The 15,942-nt window shown below is 41.9% G+C and overlaps 1 long non-coding RNA gene across 1 annotated transcript in view; it reads right to left on the bottom strand.

Annotated features, from left to right (window-relative positions):
• Nucleotides 1-253: 253 nt before the first annotated feature.
• The window catches only part of LOC111751048 (uncharacterized), a 124,343-nt gene continuing 108,654 nt past the window's right edge, over nt 254-15,942 (bottom strand). Inside the window, exon 7 of the long non-coding RNA XR_010322139.1 lies at nt 254-474. This is a non-coding gene — a long non-coding RNA (uncharacterized LOC111751048). The remainder of the gene's footprint in view (nt 475-15,942) is intronic.

The raw sequence follows: 15,942 nt of genomic DNA, 5'->3' as shown, positions 1-15,942 counted from the left end.
AGTTGATTCCAACTCAAAGTGAACCCTACAGGACAGTAGAACTGCCCCATAGGGTTTCCAAAGGATGACTGGTGGATTTGAACTGCCAACCTTTTGGTTAGCAGCCAAGTTCTTAACCACTATGCCACCCGGGCTCCTCATAAAGATCATAGCCTAGAAAACCCTATGGGGCAGTTCTACTCTGTCACGTGGGGTCTCTATGAGTTGAAATTTACTGAATGGCACACAACAATGACAATAAGCACATTACAGTGTTTATATTGTACCCACAGCAATGATGAATGGTTTATATTTATTATTACTGTACAGTCGATATATTTGTTTTATTGTCTATTGAATCTTATGTCTTCCTTTTGCGTTCATTTTTCTTCATCCTGAAGATCATCCTTTAGTAGCCCTTTCACTGATATCTGTGAGTGGTGAACGCTCAGTCAATGGATGGTCTGGTTTCTTGGAGCTTGAGGCTTACGTAATCTGGAGTCCATTTGAAGAAAAATAATACAAAATTAAGAAAACAAAATTAAGCATGAAAGTAAATATTGCGAATGAGAAAAAGAATCTCACCAAATTACAAACTTTTGAAAGCTGACAAAAACAATGAACATCAAAAATCCAGAAAAATAGCTTAATATTTTTATTAATTAACTCATTTTTTTTTTCTGACTTCATCATACTGTCCTTCCCTTCATCTTGTGGCACTGGAGTGGCCATGGGCTTTGGGGAAATTGGCTAGGGGGAAGCTGAGTTGGCCTACTTTTACTTTGGGCTTCATGAGATATATTAGGGAGTTTGTAGTCTTTGCACGTATAGTTCAGTTACTGATGGACATACAGATGTAAGGGACATACATAACGACTTACCTAGCACCCAGCGCCAGAGGTTGTATTGAGATGTTATTAAGTCCTACAATGCCCAGCACCAATAACGGGTGGATAGCAGAGGAATAAGATTTAAGATATGTACAGCCAAAAGCTAGTCTGTGGAAAATTCATCAGACTGGATATGGAGAATTCAATTCTCACCCAACGCCTATCCAAAATAGAAGCTTTTATCTATCAAGAATATATTTGAGAATTCAGTGCATAAAATGATAAACATACCATGTATTTACAACTCATACATGAAAGAAACTTAACAGAGATTTTCCCACATTTGACAGCAATCCTGAACATGTAAAGCTGAAAGAAAGTTTTCAAAACTATCAATAACAAAAAATTAAATTTTGATCAATCATATTAGAAGGAAGACTGAATTATCTTCTTATTCTCTCTATAGAAAATGATATTATAAAATTATCATATGAGGAGGTGATTAAAGGTTATGTAGCTAAAAATAGAAGGAATCAAAATGCAATATGGTATTTTTGACTGAATCTTGGAGAATAGAAAGGACTTTAGTGAGAAAACTGGTGAAATCTAATAAAAAAAAGTTTATAGTATGGCTAAGAGCATTGTACCATTGTTAATTTCTTAGTTTTGACATAAGTAGTTTGTATGTATATGATGTTAACATTAGAGAAAGCTTTAGGTCAATTGGCATATCATAATCCATATAGACAATGTTGTACATCCAACCTTAGTGAGTACCAACTGGGGCCTTAAAAGCTTGGGAGCAGCCATCTAAGATAAAACAATTGGTCTTTCCCATCCAAAGCAGAGTGAAGAAAACCAAAGACTCAAGGAAACAATTAGTCCAAATGACTAACGGACCACATGAACCACAGCCTCCACTAACCTGAGACCAGAAGAACTAGATGGTGCCCAGCTATCACTACCAACCGCTCTGACTTGGACCACAATAGCAGGTCATGGACAGAGTGGGGGAGAAATGTAGACCAGAATTCAAATTCATAAATAAGACCAGACTTACTGGTCTGACAGAGACTGATGGAACCTCCAAGATTATGGACCTTAGACACCCTTCAAACTTGGAACTGAACTCACTCCCGGAGATCACATTATAGCCATACAACAGCCAGGCCTATAAAATGAAAAATAACACCAGTGAGAAATGTGCACCTCAGAACAATCAACTGTACAAGACCTAAAGGGCACCAGCTTTTGTCTAAAAGCAAAGTTCAGAAGCAAGGTAGGGCAGGAAAGCTAGGCAAATGGACTCAGGGAACCCAGAGAGGAAAGTGGGGAGAGTGCTGACACATTCAGAAGTTTGCAACCAATTTCACAAAACAAGCTGTACATAAATTGTTGATTGGGAAACTAATGTGTTACGTATACTTTTACCTAAACCACAATAAAATGTTAAAAAAAAAAAATCAGGGAAAGCTGGATGAACTTGCTGTATTATCTTTGCAACTTTTCTGTAAATCTAAAATTATTTTAAAATAAAATTTAAAAAAAAAAAAGAAGGAGCCCAGGCAAGGATCCCCAAAGCTTAAGTTTTCTGAGCTCACAATAGATCTACCTCTGCTCTCAGTTTATCTCAAAAGATCTATTTCACCTTTACTTTTTCTTTGTTTTTTTAATGATTTTGTTTTTATCTCCTTTGTTACTTTATTAGCTATGGCTTTGTTTTGTAATTTTTAGTAGTTGTTTTAGGATTTATAGTTTACGTCTTTAATTTACCACAGTCTACATTCAAGAGGCATACCACTTCACACACAGCACAAGAACCTTACAACAGTAAACTTCCAGTTTTACCCTCCCAGTCTTTATGCTATTATTGTCATACATTTTATTTATGCACAGTTATAAACCCCATAATTCATTTTTCTTAGTTTAGTTCAAACAATTATCTTTTTTTTTTAATTGTGGTAAAGATATCTGCAACAAGTGTTTACCATTTCAACAATCTTCACATGTGTGGTTCAATGACATTAATTATGTTCATCTTCTTGCTCAACCATGACCCTTGTCCATTCCCAGATTATACCATCACCCTTAACAGAAACTCAACGTCCCCAAGCAATCGGTCCTCCTTTCTTCCTCCCCCCGCCCACCTCTGGTAACCACTAATAAACATTGCTCTCTACACACTTGCCTACTCTAGATTTCATATAGGTGGGATCATTCCTTGTCTTTTTGTGACCTACTTATCTCACTGAGGATAATGTTTTCAAGGTTCATCCATGTTGTGGCGTGCATCAGAACTTAGTTTCTCTTTATGGCTGAGTAATATTCCATTGCATGTGTGTACCACATTTTGCTTATCCATTCATCTGTTGATGGATTCACTTTTACTCTTGAATGAAAGTTGAATTGGGTAAAGAATTCTAGGTTATCAGTTATTTTACCAAAAATGCTGTGAAGGATTTTCCATTGTCTTCTGACCTCTTGTTGCCATTGAGAAGTCTGCTGTCTAATTGCTCCTTCATAAGCATTCTGTTCTTTTTTTTCCCCCTTGATTTTAAGATTTCTTTCTTAATCTTTGGTGTTGCTCAGTTTCACTGCTACGTCTAAGTTTGGGTTTCTTTTCATTTAGGTTGCTTGGGATGCACCACAAGTCTTCAAATTTAATACTCATGTTTTTTAGCAATTCTGCAAAATTCTATACCATTCTCTCTTTGAATATTCCCTCTTTCCCCGTTCTCCCTATTCCCTTCTTCTAGAACAACTGTTAGGTATAGACTAGTGGTGGATGAGATATTTTTTGGTTAGCTCTCCAGGATAAGGTATTGCTGATGGTTATTAAGCTTCCATTTATCTCTAATCCTAAATGATTTATCTGTTCTTCACCCCCTAGACTTAAAGATGTAGCTAATTAATGAGAGTGATGCAGGTTTCCTGAAGCATCTCACGAACTGAAGCTTTCAGCACTGCTTTAAGAAAATGCTTTCTAATATTTTCAAAAGCAAACTTAAGACAACTGCTTCTGTGGCTTCAAAAATCACTTGTGAATAAAGTGTCCTTAAGCCGTGGATCTGGAAATATGCCAATGAAACAACCTGACAGCTTTCAGGAGGCAAAGTCACTCATGATTGTCCATCTGCATCTCAGCTGTCTCTGCATCCATGCCAATTTTGGCATCTTTGCTAAGAGGAGGACTTGACAGCAAATATAACATTAATACTTTCACTCCCAAGGCTCATCGATCTGGTTACTTGTTTATCAAGTCCCAGCAAACTATATTCTCTGCAGAAAATTCGTGGTTGTTAGTGAGCCCTGCTATATTAGTATTTTAGTCTGCAAAGTAAAATATTAGGCTGTCTTTTGTTCAAACAGCCTTTTTAACATGTTCCACTTCTTATTGCTGTGTATCAAACCACCTCCAAACTTTGTGGCAGAGAACAACAATTTTATCACACTCATGGACTCTGTGGGTCACGAATTCAACCAGGACACAGTGGAGATGGCATTTCTCTGCTCCATGGTGTTTGGGGCCTTAGTTGGGGAGACTTGAAGGCTGTGAGTGACTCAATGACAAGGAGCTGCAATCATGTGGAGGTGTCTTCACTCACACACCTGGTGGTTGACCTCAGCTGGGCTGTCAGTCAGGATATCTACACGTGTCCTCTCCATGTGTTCTCTCCACATGGGCTTGTTTGGGCTTCTTCACAGCATGGTCGCTAGGTTCAAGAGTGAGTATCCCATGAGGAAAAGTGAAATCTGGATGGAGTTTTGATATTTCTGTTTTGTAAAGGATGAAGTTCCATGATATCAGTTTGCCATATTCTGTTGGTCAAGGCAGTAACCAAGGCCCACCCAAGGTCAAGGGAGAGGTCATAAAGTCCACCACTTGATGGAAGGAAGGTCAAATAATTTGCCACTGTACATTAAATAGCTGCTATTCAATCTTGTTTGAATAGCTTTTGTGAGAACTTGCCAGGAGTTCCAAAATCATTTATGTATCATGCACTTTGTCTTTGGCTATAGAAGAAAGATGAAAGTGACCTCTATTACTATTTATGTCTAGTAATGTTATTTCCTTTTGTGGTGCTATAATTATTTTTAAGCATACAACTGAAGGGTGTGAATAAAATACCATATGCTTGGATTCCTAGATCACTCATAACTTTCATCATTTGTTCCATTTTGGTGGTGACGGCCTGAAATTTTTCTTGCTAATTCTCCATTCTATTAATATCTCTTTGGTCTGATTCATTTGGTTATTATCTGTGAGAGTCCCTGAAATCTCTCACCAACCAAGTAAAAGTCAAATTCATCAACTGTCTGTCATGTGGTCAAACTTAAAAGAAGACCTTTGGTAGTTTCTGCACGTCCAGATGTCTGGTGTATAAGACACAAAGTGTTTATAGCAGTCTTATTCATAATAATCAAAAGCCATGAATAACTCGTATGTACATCAACTGGAAAATGGACCAATAAACAGTGCTAGAGTCACACAATAGAATACTGAACAGTGATGAAAAAGGGGGGAAAAACCCCAAAAACTAATGAGGCAAGCAACAACATAAATGAATTCTACAGACTTGGTGTTGAGTGAAAGCAGCCAGGCAAAAAATAAAGAATATACTTGTAATCCCATTTAGAAGAGGCTCCATAGCAGGCTCTATTATACTAGAGGTTAGAATAGCTGTAACCTTTGAGGGAATTTTAACAGGGTGGGGCATCAGGGAGCCTCTGGGGGCTAGAAATGTTCTAATCCTTGATCTGGCTGATGGTTAAAAAAAAAAAAAATTTTTTTTTTTTTTGTTAGGTGCACACAAATAAAAAAAATTGAGCCGTACACTTGAGATTTCTGTACGTTACTGAATGTAAGCTATCATTCAATAAAAACAAAGGAAAGATAGTTTAACAAGAATATTGTACCTGATTTTGAAATTTTCCTCTTCAGGAAATTTTTGAGGAGTCAAAGTAATTCAGCCTCACAAGATATAAAGAATTCCCAAGTAAGACTTTTTATTGAAAGGCTCATGGCTAAAATAAAATTAACCCAGACAAATAGCTGAAAATTAAATACAGTTGTTAAAGGATATATGCATTCCACTATAAATATATAATTCCACAAAGAGTGGAATTATGACATAATGGGAGTTTTGTTATTCTGCCTTGTTTTTCTATTTAAATTTTATAAATAAAAAAGTTATCAAAACATGATTTAACAAGGACTGAGCAATATACCCAAGAAAAAGTATGTGTAGAAACAACCAGAAGCCTTCATTTTAGGTTTGACTACACAGTGGGTAACTGATGAATTCAATTTTTAGTTGTTGCCTCAAGAGATATAATCCTTCTAAAGTTATTTAACTAATTCCCTCTCCCTCTCAACGACTTGAATTAGCTGTCTGTCTATTTCTTCTCACGAGGCAGTGGTAGTTCAGTGGTAGAATTCTCGACTTCCGTGTGGAAGACCTGGGCTCGATTCCCAGCCAATGTACCTGAGGCGTGGCCGCCATCCATCTGTCAGTAGAGGCTGGTGTGAAGCTATGACGCATAACAGGTTTCAGTGGAGCCTGCGAGCTAAGATGTACTAGAAAGAAAGTCCTAGTCATCTACTTCTGAAAATCATCCGGTGAAAACCCAATGGCTCACAGCCATCTGATCTGTAATCAATTATGAAGACGGCACAGGACTGGGGATCTTTCCTTTCTGTCGTGCGTGGGGTGCCCCGTGAGTCACGGGCTGACTTGACAGCAGCTAACAGCAACAGTTCTTTTGAAACTTTTTGATAATTGTGTTTACAAACTTTATTAATTATTATAGTATTTTGCATTTTTACATTATTATTGCAATTTTGCTCTTTTAATAAAAATATACTTTAGTTCTTCGAATAGTCCCTAAAATTTCAACATACAAAGTATGTGAAATTTCCACTCCAAGTTTTATTTAACTGAAAGTGAATCTGAGTGACGTGTTTTGCTCATGTTACTGAAGCCATTACACTGATTAGACTGTGACAATAATCTACGTGGTCACGTGGCTCCGACTCATGGCGATCTTGTGTACATCAAACAACACACTGGCCAGCCCTGTACTCTCTGTGATCACTGGTATGTTTGAGCCCATTGTTGTGGCTATTGTGTTAATCCATCTCATCGAGGGTTTCCCTTGTTTTTGTTGGCCTACCACTTTACCAACTATGACGTCCTTTGGTAACCAAAAGTTTGGTGATTCATGCCCACCCAGGGATGCCACCACCACCCGTCTGTCAGTTGGTCGTACTGTGGTGGCTTACGTGTTGCTGTGATGCTGGAAGCTATGCCAGTAGTATTTCAAATACTAGCAGAGTCACCCGTGGAGGACAGGTTTCAGCAGAGCTTCCAGACTAAGCAGGACTTGCCTTAAAGCACGGGCCTAGCAGCCTATGGAAACCCTGGTGGCATAGTAGTTGAAAGCTATGGCTGTTAACTGAAAAGTAGGCAGCTCGAATCCACCAGGCACTCCTCAGAAACCCTATGGGGCAGTTCTTCTCTGCTCTATAAGGTAGCTAGCAGTCAGAATGGACTCCACAACAGCAGATTTTATTTTGGCTTTGATAGCAGCCTACATCCCAGGCCTGAGGTTACAGGGAAAACAGCTTCCAAAGCAAGAACCCTCTGAGGTCTCCCAGGAGGGGGCAGCAGCACCATGTGCAAAGCCAGCCTGCCTTGGCTCACAGGTCTCTGCCTACAAAGAGGGTGAATGGTGTTTCCCCAGATGGGTGGGTCACTGGGGACCCCTGTCAGACTGGGGAAGCCCCCTGCCTCAGGGGAATGCACCCTCCCAGCTGCAGGCCTGCTGTGGCAGCTGGTCCCCACCTGACGCCCCAGGATTCCTCACAGACCTTGGGAACAAGCTTGTCAACCCATACCCCTGAATCTCTCCTTGTCCCCAGACACCCCCCTTGCTGGCTCCCTCCTTGCAGACGAGAGACCCCACCTCACACTCAGGCCTGTCTCCGCAAGTGACCCTGCTGCAGACACCACACCAGCAGGGTTGGCCAGCAGCTCTGCCAAAGTGATCCAGAGCCCAGATGTAGGAGCAGCCTCCTTCCAGGTTAAGCTGGGGCCTCCCCCAGGCTGCTTAGCACAGTTTATAACTGGCCCCATCATCCCAAGAATTCAGAGTATCCAGTTTGCACCAATATAACTCATACCACACATCTGATGTGAAAAAAAAAAAAAGTAGAGTATCATTATTTTGCTTAGAACTAATCTAGTCTCTCCTTTGAACCCCACCCACTAGTTAGTGGGATCAGAGGATAAACTAAATGTTCAATTCAGTTAAGCTCTGAGTCGATATTTTAAACCACTGAGATAATGTTTAGTCTTGAGGAAAATCACTCAGTGTCTCTAGTCCCTCCCGCTCCCCCCTGTCTCTCATCTCAGAGGCTTTTGAGTGTGTAGAGCAAGGTGGCTTTAACACCTTGTGGCAGCCAGGACAGTAGGTTCTTTGATCCCCATAGGTCCTTGGATGTGTGTTGGTTGCTGTCCATTGGTCTGTGGAAGATGTCCTTTTTTTTTGCCTGGATCATATTTGACCTCCTGTTCCCCAGTACTGAATATATGGCCTGTTCTTCCAGCCCAGGCAGTGCTCCTGGTGCCAATCTTGAGGGCTTGGCCTCTGCTGGGAGACAGCCCTAAAGCTCTTTCTACATCCTGCATTGGCTCTCCACCATGGTTGCTGAGAGGTCCACCCTGTAGACTTGGCTGAAGGTCACCTTGTCTCATGACAGCCAGTTCCACCAGTGGGCCCTCTGGCTCCCAGTGCAGCAGCTGCACCCCAGGACTGAGCAGGATCACAGAAGCTAAACTTCAGGCCTCCCGATGGCTGGCTACATGGAGCTCTTTTTCTATGGCTGCATTCAAGGCAGTTTGTGATATGGCTTCCTCCCCAAGTCCCAGATATGGGGAAAGCAGGACAACTTGGTTGATTACGTTGCTGTTCTTCTGCCCACCCTACCCTTTTTTAAGATTTCCAGGTACAGAAAAAGATTGGGCTTTTTTCTTTACACCCCTCCACTTTTTCTCCTCTAAACCAAAAACCCACTGCTGTCGAGCTGTTTTCAACTCATAGCAACCCTATAGGACAGAGTAGAACTGCCCCATAGGGTTCTCAAGGAGCACCTGGTGAATTCAAACTGCTGACCTTTTGGTTAGTAGCCAAACTCTTAACCACTACACCACCAGGGGTTCCTTCCTGTCTCCAGTTATTCCTAAACATCTGACTTTGGCATTCTCTGTTCGTGCATGGCACAGATTGTTTTGCACTTGACTACTAACCTAAATGGCAGTGGGAGTGGGTACTAACCTAAAGGTTGGTGGTTCAAACCCACCCAGCAGCACTATGGAAGGAAGGACTGACAGTCTGCTTCTATAAAGATTATAGCCAAGAAAACCCTATGGAGTAGTTCTACTCTGTAGTACATTGGGTCACCGCGAGTTGGGATCAAATCCACGGCAATGGATTTGGTTTGTGTATAAGGGAAATCCCTGAGCTAAGTATGTTAGGCTTAGTCTTGATATACAAGAGGAGGAGAGAGAAAAATCTGGAAAATCCCTCATCAGTATAAGAGCCTGGCTCCTAAGGCTGGGACTTTCTATATAGTTCTATTTCGAATGATTAAAGTTGAACATTACCTGTGTCTCTCTCTCGAAGTTCCTTCTGTAACCAACTCCAATCCCTTTCCTTGCGTAGTCATTCCTCCTACTATAATCCACTGCTGTCGAGTCGATTCCGACTCATAGCGACCCTATAGGACAGAGTAGAACTGCCCCATAGAGTTGGACATCTAGGGCGTACAGAGAAGTGTGTACTTGGGAAAACAGAAGAGATAAGCATATTACTGCCTTCAAAGGGAACCCTTCCTTTCCCTCTATTGTAGCCTGAAGAACCCCATTCTCATTGGTCCATATCACTTAGTTTTTCTTTTTCTCTTACTTTTTGTCAGAACCCCAGGTCTCTGTCACTTTCCCAAAGGGACTTGTCAGCAATGCCCCTCCTGAGATACCAGGTGACAGCTTGATATGTCCAAGCTGGAGATGATTCCATATTTCACCTGCCCTCATCTTTCCACAGCATGCCCCAGCCACCTCTGAAGCTTTGCAATCTTATGTCCCCTGCTGTCCCTTTATGTAAATAAAGCACGCACTTCAGGTGAATTCACAGGTTACCATTCTTCTGATCCACTGCCTGTTTGCAGTACTGTGGTGATTTTTTTATGTTTTTTTTTTTTTAAGATCACTGGTATTTCATATAGCAATAGGTCACCCATGGTGGACAGGTTTCAGTAGCGTTTCCACACTAGGAAGACTAGGAAGAAAGGCCTGGTGATCTGCTTCCAAAAATTAGCCAATGGAAATCTTACGGCTAGAATGGTTGCACAACTGGAAAAATGTAATCGGTGTCACTGAATTATAAATATACAAATTGTTGAGTTGGTGTATGTTTTGTTGTATCTATTTTCACTACAGTAAAAAGAAAAGAAAACCCTATGGATCATAACAGGATATTGTCTGATACAGTGCAGGAAGATGAGCCCCCTAGGTTGGAAGGCACTCATACACAGTGGCCACAACAATGGACTCGAGCATACCAACGATGGTGAAGATGAGGCAGGAGGGAGCAAAGTTTTGTTCAGTTGTGCATGGGGTTGCCATGAGTCAGAGCTGACTCAAAGGTAGATAAAACGACAACATTCCTCTAATACACAGGACGTGCTTTCCCACCTCCATGTCCTTGCACATGCTGTGCCCTCTGCCTGAATTTCCTATCTTCTGTCCCTTTTCCAAGATGACTTCACACAGTGGCTGCCATAATGGACTAAAATGTAGCAATGACTGCGAGGATGGCACAGGACTGGGCAACGTTTCTTCCTGCAGACCTACCCAGAACTGCTGAGAGGACAGATCTGCATTTGAAGGAAGGACCTGCAGGGGAAAAAAAAAAATGACTGTTTCGCTTTTTGCATTTTGAGCAAGCAGTTTGCCGTTGGATGCATTGAGGCAGAAAAAGCCAGTGTCCATTAGAAGGAACTCCCTTCCAGGACTGTAAGTTAAAGGAATCCAGTGAGTAGACAGCTTGGTATGCTTGCTTGTGGTGACCACCTGGGTCCACTAATGAGTGGAAGTGAGAGAACTCCAGCAATGAAGAGACGGGCTGAGTCTGGATGTATTCCATTGGTACCCATTGACCTAGCCCATAGCGTCTAGGGATAAGAAAGAGAGAGGAAGGGCTGGTTGGCCAGAAGTGCAGGGAGTTGTGTAAATTCCTGAGTTTACAGGTAGAGCCCATTGAAACTAGCCCAAGGGGGCTAGGAATGAGGAAGAGAAAAGGGGCTACCCATTGTGACCTAGCTTGGATGGCTAGGGATGAGCTGACCAGAACCTGACTAAATGAAAGATGTTTGACACAGCTGGTGTAGATTGTTGTAATTTGATGGCTTGCTCTGGACTGGACTTTGCTTATGGATACAGATGCTCAAAGTTCCAACTGAAACAGAAGATTCTTCACTTAAAGGAACATGCTTGTCTCCTCAGAGTACTGGTTTAATAGGGACAGTCAATTTAAACATTGGCTATCGAAAACAGGGGGAGATAAAGGCATGAAATGACTGGTTTATATGCTTTTGTGGGTGTGCTTACACTCAAAATGAGGGGGACAAGGAAGGATCACTACTGAATAGATTCTTTTTTCCTGCTAAGCCTGGGGAAGAGAGGGTGGGGGAAAACATTGTTGTTCTTAGGTATTGTCGAGTTGGTTCTGACTCATAGCAACCCTATATACGACAGAACGAAATACTGCCTGGTCCTGCAGTATCCTCACAATCCTTGTTATGCTTGAGCCCATTGTTGCAGCCACTGTGTCAATCCATCTTCCTCTTTTTTGCTGACCCTCTAATTTACCAAGCATGATGTCCTCCTCCAGGAACTGATCCCTCCTGATAACACCTCTGAAGTATGTGAGATGAAGTCTCACCTTACTTCCTTCTAAGGAGCATTCTGGTTGTACTTCTTCTGAGATAGAGTTGTTCATTCTTTTGGCAGTCCGCGGTATAGTCAATATTCCTCACCAACACCACAATTCAAATGCGTCAATTCTTCTTTGATCTTCCTTATTTATTGTCTAGGCATCACATGCATGTGAGACGACTGAAGAAGAATGGGGCATCAAGATCGGAGGGAGACTCATTAACAACCTGCGATATGCAGATGACACAACCTCAGCTGCTGAAAGTGAAGAGGACTTGAAGCACTTACTGATGAAGATCAAAGACCACAGCCTTCAGTATGGATTAGAACTCAACATAAAGAAAAGAAAAATCCTCACAACTGTACCAATAACAACATCATGATAAATGGAGAAAAAAGTGAAGTTGTCAAGGATTTCACTTTGTTTGGATCCACAATCAACACCCATGGAAGTGACAGTCAAGAAATCAAAAGATGCGTTGCATTGGGTAAACCTGCTACAAAAAAACCTCTTTAAATTGTTGAAAAGCAAAGATATCACCTTGAAGACTAAGGTGCACTTGACCCAAGCCATGGTATTTTCAATTACATCATATGCATGTGAAAGCTGGACAATGAATAAAGAAGACTGAAGAATTGACACCTTTGAATTATGGCATTGGAGAAGAATATTGAGTATACCATGGACTGCCTAAAGAACGGACAAGTCTGTCTTGGTAGAAGTACAGCCAGAATGCTTCTTAGAAGCAAGGATGGCGAGACTACATCTCACGTACTTTGGACATGTTATCAGGAGAGATCGGTTCCTGGGGAAGCACATCACACTTGGTAAATTAAAGAGTCAGCAAAAAAGAAGAAGACCCTAAACAAGATGGATTGACACAGTGGCTGCAACAATGGGCCCAAGCATAACAAGGATTGTGACAATGGCGCAGGACCAGGCAGTGTTTCATTCTGTTGTACACAGGGTTGCTATGAGTCAGAACCTACTAGATGGCACCTAACAACAAAAACAATTGCCCAAGCAGGGCAGAGGCCAAGGGGCCAGAGAGAGGCATGCCTGCAGACACAGCTGAGAAGAGGCTGCCATGATGGAAGAACTGTATCCTGAGTGTTCCTGAGCCTGAATTGTAACCTGCTGCTTCCCTAATAAACCCCATAATAGTGAGTATGGCCTGTGAGTTCTGTGTGGCCATTACAACGAATTATTGAACTCAGCAGAGAAGTAGAGAGTGCCATGGGCAGGATGGTTGATGTCAAAATTTGTAAAGATGGCAGAGAGAGGAAGCACGTCTGACCTCCACCTTGTGAGAATCAGTCTTGGGCTGTTGATCTTGATTTTCTTTCTGCCTTGTGAAGTTGGAGATCAGGCACCATTATTAAAATTGCTATGAGTTGGATCCGACTAACAACACCTAAAAACAATTCCTTCTCCAATGCTCATCTTAATATCATCTGCATGTAAAGCCTTTCCTGACTCCACCAAGTAGAATGGGATTTCTCCTTCCTGAAGATACAATCCACTTTTAATCTCTCCCATTCTGCCCTGTATTATAGCTATGTGTTTATTATTATATTGGAATCTCTCTGAAGGCAGGAACTGTGTATCACTTGCCTATGTATCTTCCTTCAGGTCTATGCGTTAAATTCAACTGAATATGATTATCAGTAGGAATGGCTATAGATCGAATTTTGAAGTAGGCTCATAGCTCATCTTTCTGTATCTTCTTCTTTCAATGAACTCACACGAAGCATTTACTTTCTTTGGCCTCAGTTGCCTCATCTGTTAATAATTGTGTTGGTTTCCATGATGTCTAAGGTCACCTCCATCTCTGACATTCTATGGTTCTATCCTTGCTTTCCCGGGTGTGTGTGTGTGTGTATGTGTGTGTGTGAGAGAGAGAGAGAGAGACAGGCAGCACTAAGTGGGACAGCAAGGTGAGTAGTGGAATTGGCACAGGCTTTAGATTAAGACAAACTCGGAGCCAAGTCTAGGCTCAGGCACTCTCCTGGCAGGTTGGGCAAACTACCTACTCTGACTTGTTGTTATAACCCTATACGACAGAGTAAAACTTCCCCATAGAGTTTCCAAGGCTGTAATCTTCACTGCAGCATATCGCCAGGTCTTTCTTCTGTGGAGACACTGGTGTCATAGTACAGCTATGCTCCATAGGGTTTTGAATGGCTGATTTTGGGGAATTGGATTGCCAGGCCTTTCTTCTGAGGCACCTCTGGGTGGATTGGAAATTCCAACCTTTCAGTTAGCAATTGAACACATTAACCATTTGAAATACCTAGGGACACTACCCATTGTGGAAAAAAAAAAATTTTTTTTTTTTTTTTGAAGTCACTATTAAACTCGGTGCAGATGTTTATCATGAAGCCAGAGCGTTGGTGGCTGCTGGTTAATTTTGGTGTGAGAGGAAGATTTTCTTGAGTGTGCCAGAACTTTGCTGAATGTTGACAGAGGGGTGAGTATTTTTCGGAGTAGTTGCTTAAAGGCATAAGACGTAGAGGTTAGTAGTTGACAGTATGGTTTTTGTGAGAGAGGTTGTCAGACCTGTGGACAAGCAGTGTTGCTCTGGGGCTTAGTAACCAAGTGTGGCATGGAGTGAAGAGGTTGTCTTTCTGACACCCTCCCTACCAAGCATGAACCCAGTTCTGTTCCAGCCCCCAGGGAGTGGTGTGATGTGGGAGGTGGCACCCTTGGCACAGAAACTGGCAATCTCCTGAAGGTACCAGCAGCAGGGACAAAATGGCGGCTCCTTCTGATGACTTCAGGACAGTGGACATCAACCAATGGAAGCTAGAGCGTGAAGGGAAGATCACGGCAAAACCATGTGCTGAGTGTAATTGGCAGATTGGTCTATAAGTACAGGTAAGGCTTATCTTTAGAATCCCAGAAATCATTCGGAGGACTTTTTTTTTTTTTTAAGCGTAGAGGGTTGAGGCCTAATGTGGGGTGTGAGTTTTATGGTTTGGTGGGCATTAACCTAAATGTGACCTCATTTATAGTCCAGATATGGAGAACTGAACTCGTAAGTTATATTGAAATGTAATCACACACATACATACACATGCACATGGGATTGATAAAATGATCCCCTACGCCATTCATAAGGTGCCCGGGTGGCACAATGGTTAAGCACTCGGCTACTAACCAAAAGGTTAGTGGTTCGAACCCACCAACATCTCCGCAAGAGAAAGACCTGGTGATCTGCTTCTGTAAAGATGTACAGTCTAGGAAACCCTATTTGGGCAGTTCTACTCTGTGCTGTAGGGTCACTATGAGTAAGAACAAAGTCGATGGCACCTAACAACAACAACATGCCATTCATGCATCCCTATATACACAGCCATTTGCAACATGGCTTTGGCACCCCTTGCATGGAGACGGGGAGTCAATTTCTCCAGTCCCTTGAATCTGGTCTAGATTTGAGGCTTGCTTTGACCACTATAAGGTGGTACAAGTGATATTGCAGTAGTTCTGAAGTCTACATCTCAAGAGATCTGTAGCTTCACTCTTGCCCTATGGAAACCCTGATGCCAATATGCTGTGAAGAGGCCTAGGGTAGTCTATTGGTAAATGAAAGGCCATGCAGGAAGAATGGTTCCCAATAATAGGCAGCACCAGCTGCCGGTGACAAATGAGAGAGGCCAGCCACAGATGACCTATCAGATGATGGCAGCCACAGAAGGGAACTCCAGGCAAAACCAGGAGAAGAAACACACACATACACACATACATTACATTGCTTCACAGTATACAATATATTTTTGATAAATGAATCTTATTAATCCACACTAAACTGTTAGGATCATATCTCCACCTGAGAGTGTTTCCAATTTAAAAGAGGCTCCCATAGAGAAAGGTTTTATTTTTATCTCAAATTTTTGGACTTTGTGATGTTCAACTGAAGAGAAGGCATTTTTGAGATATAGGGGTCTTCTTAACAGCTATCCAAACGGCATAGGGAGATAATTCCTCAAGCCCGGAGGAAGCACACTTTTGGGGCTGTAAAATGAAGAGAGTTTCAGCCAATTGTCTTGGATCCTGTTTCTGACTGAAAATGGGTTTCTTTCAGCCCAACCCTGAGGAGCTGACAAAAAGAGTTTAGATAGTCCATAGAAGTGTG

Source organism: Loxodonta africana, chromosome 5, assembly GCF_030014295.1.
Source record: "Loxodonta africana isolate mLoxAfr1 chromosome 5, mLoxAfr1.hap2, whole genome shotgun sequence".
NCBI classification, from domain to species: Eukaryota; Metazoa; Chordata; class Mammalia; order Proboscidea; family Elephantidae; genus Loxodonta; species Loxodonta africana.
This window is presented reverse-complemented; position numbering and strand designations above follow the sequence as displayed.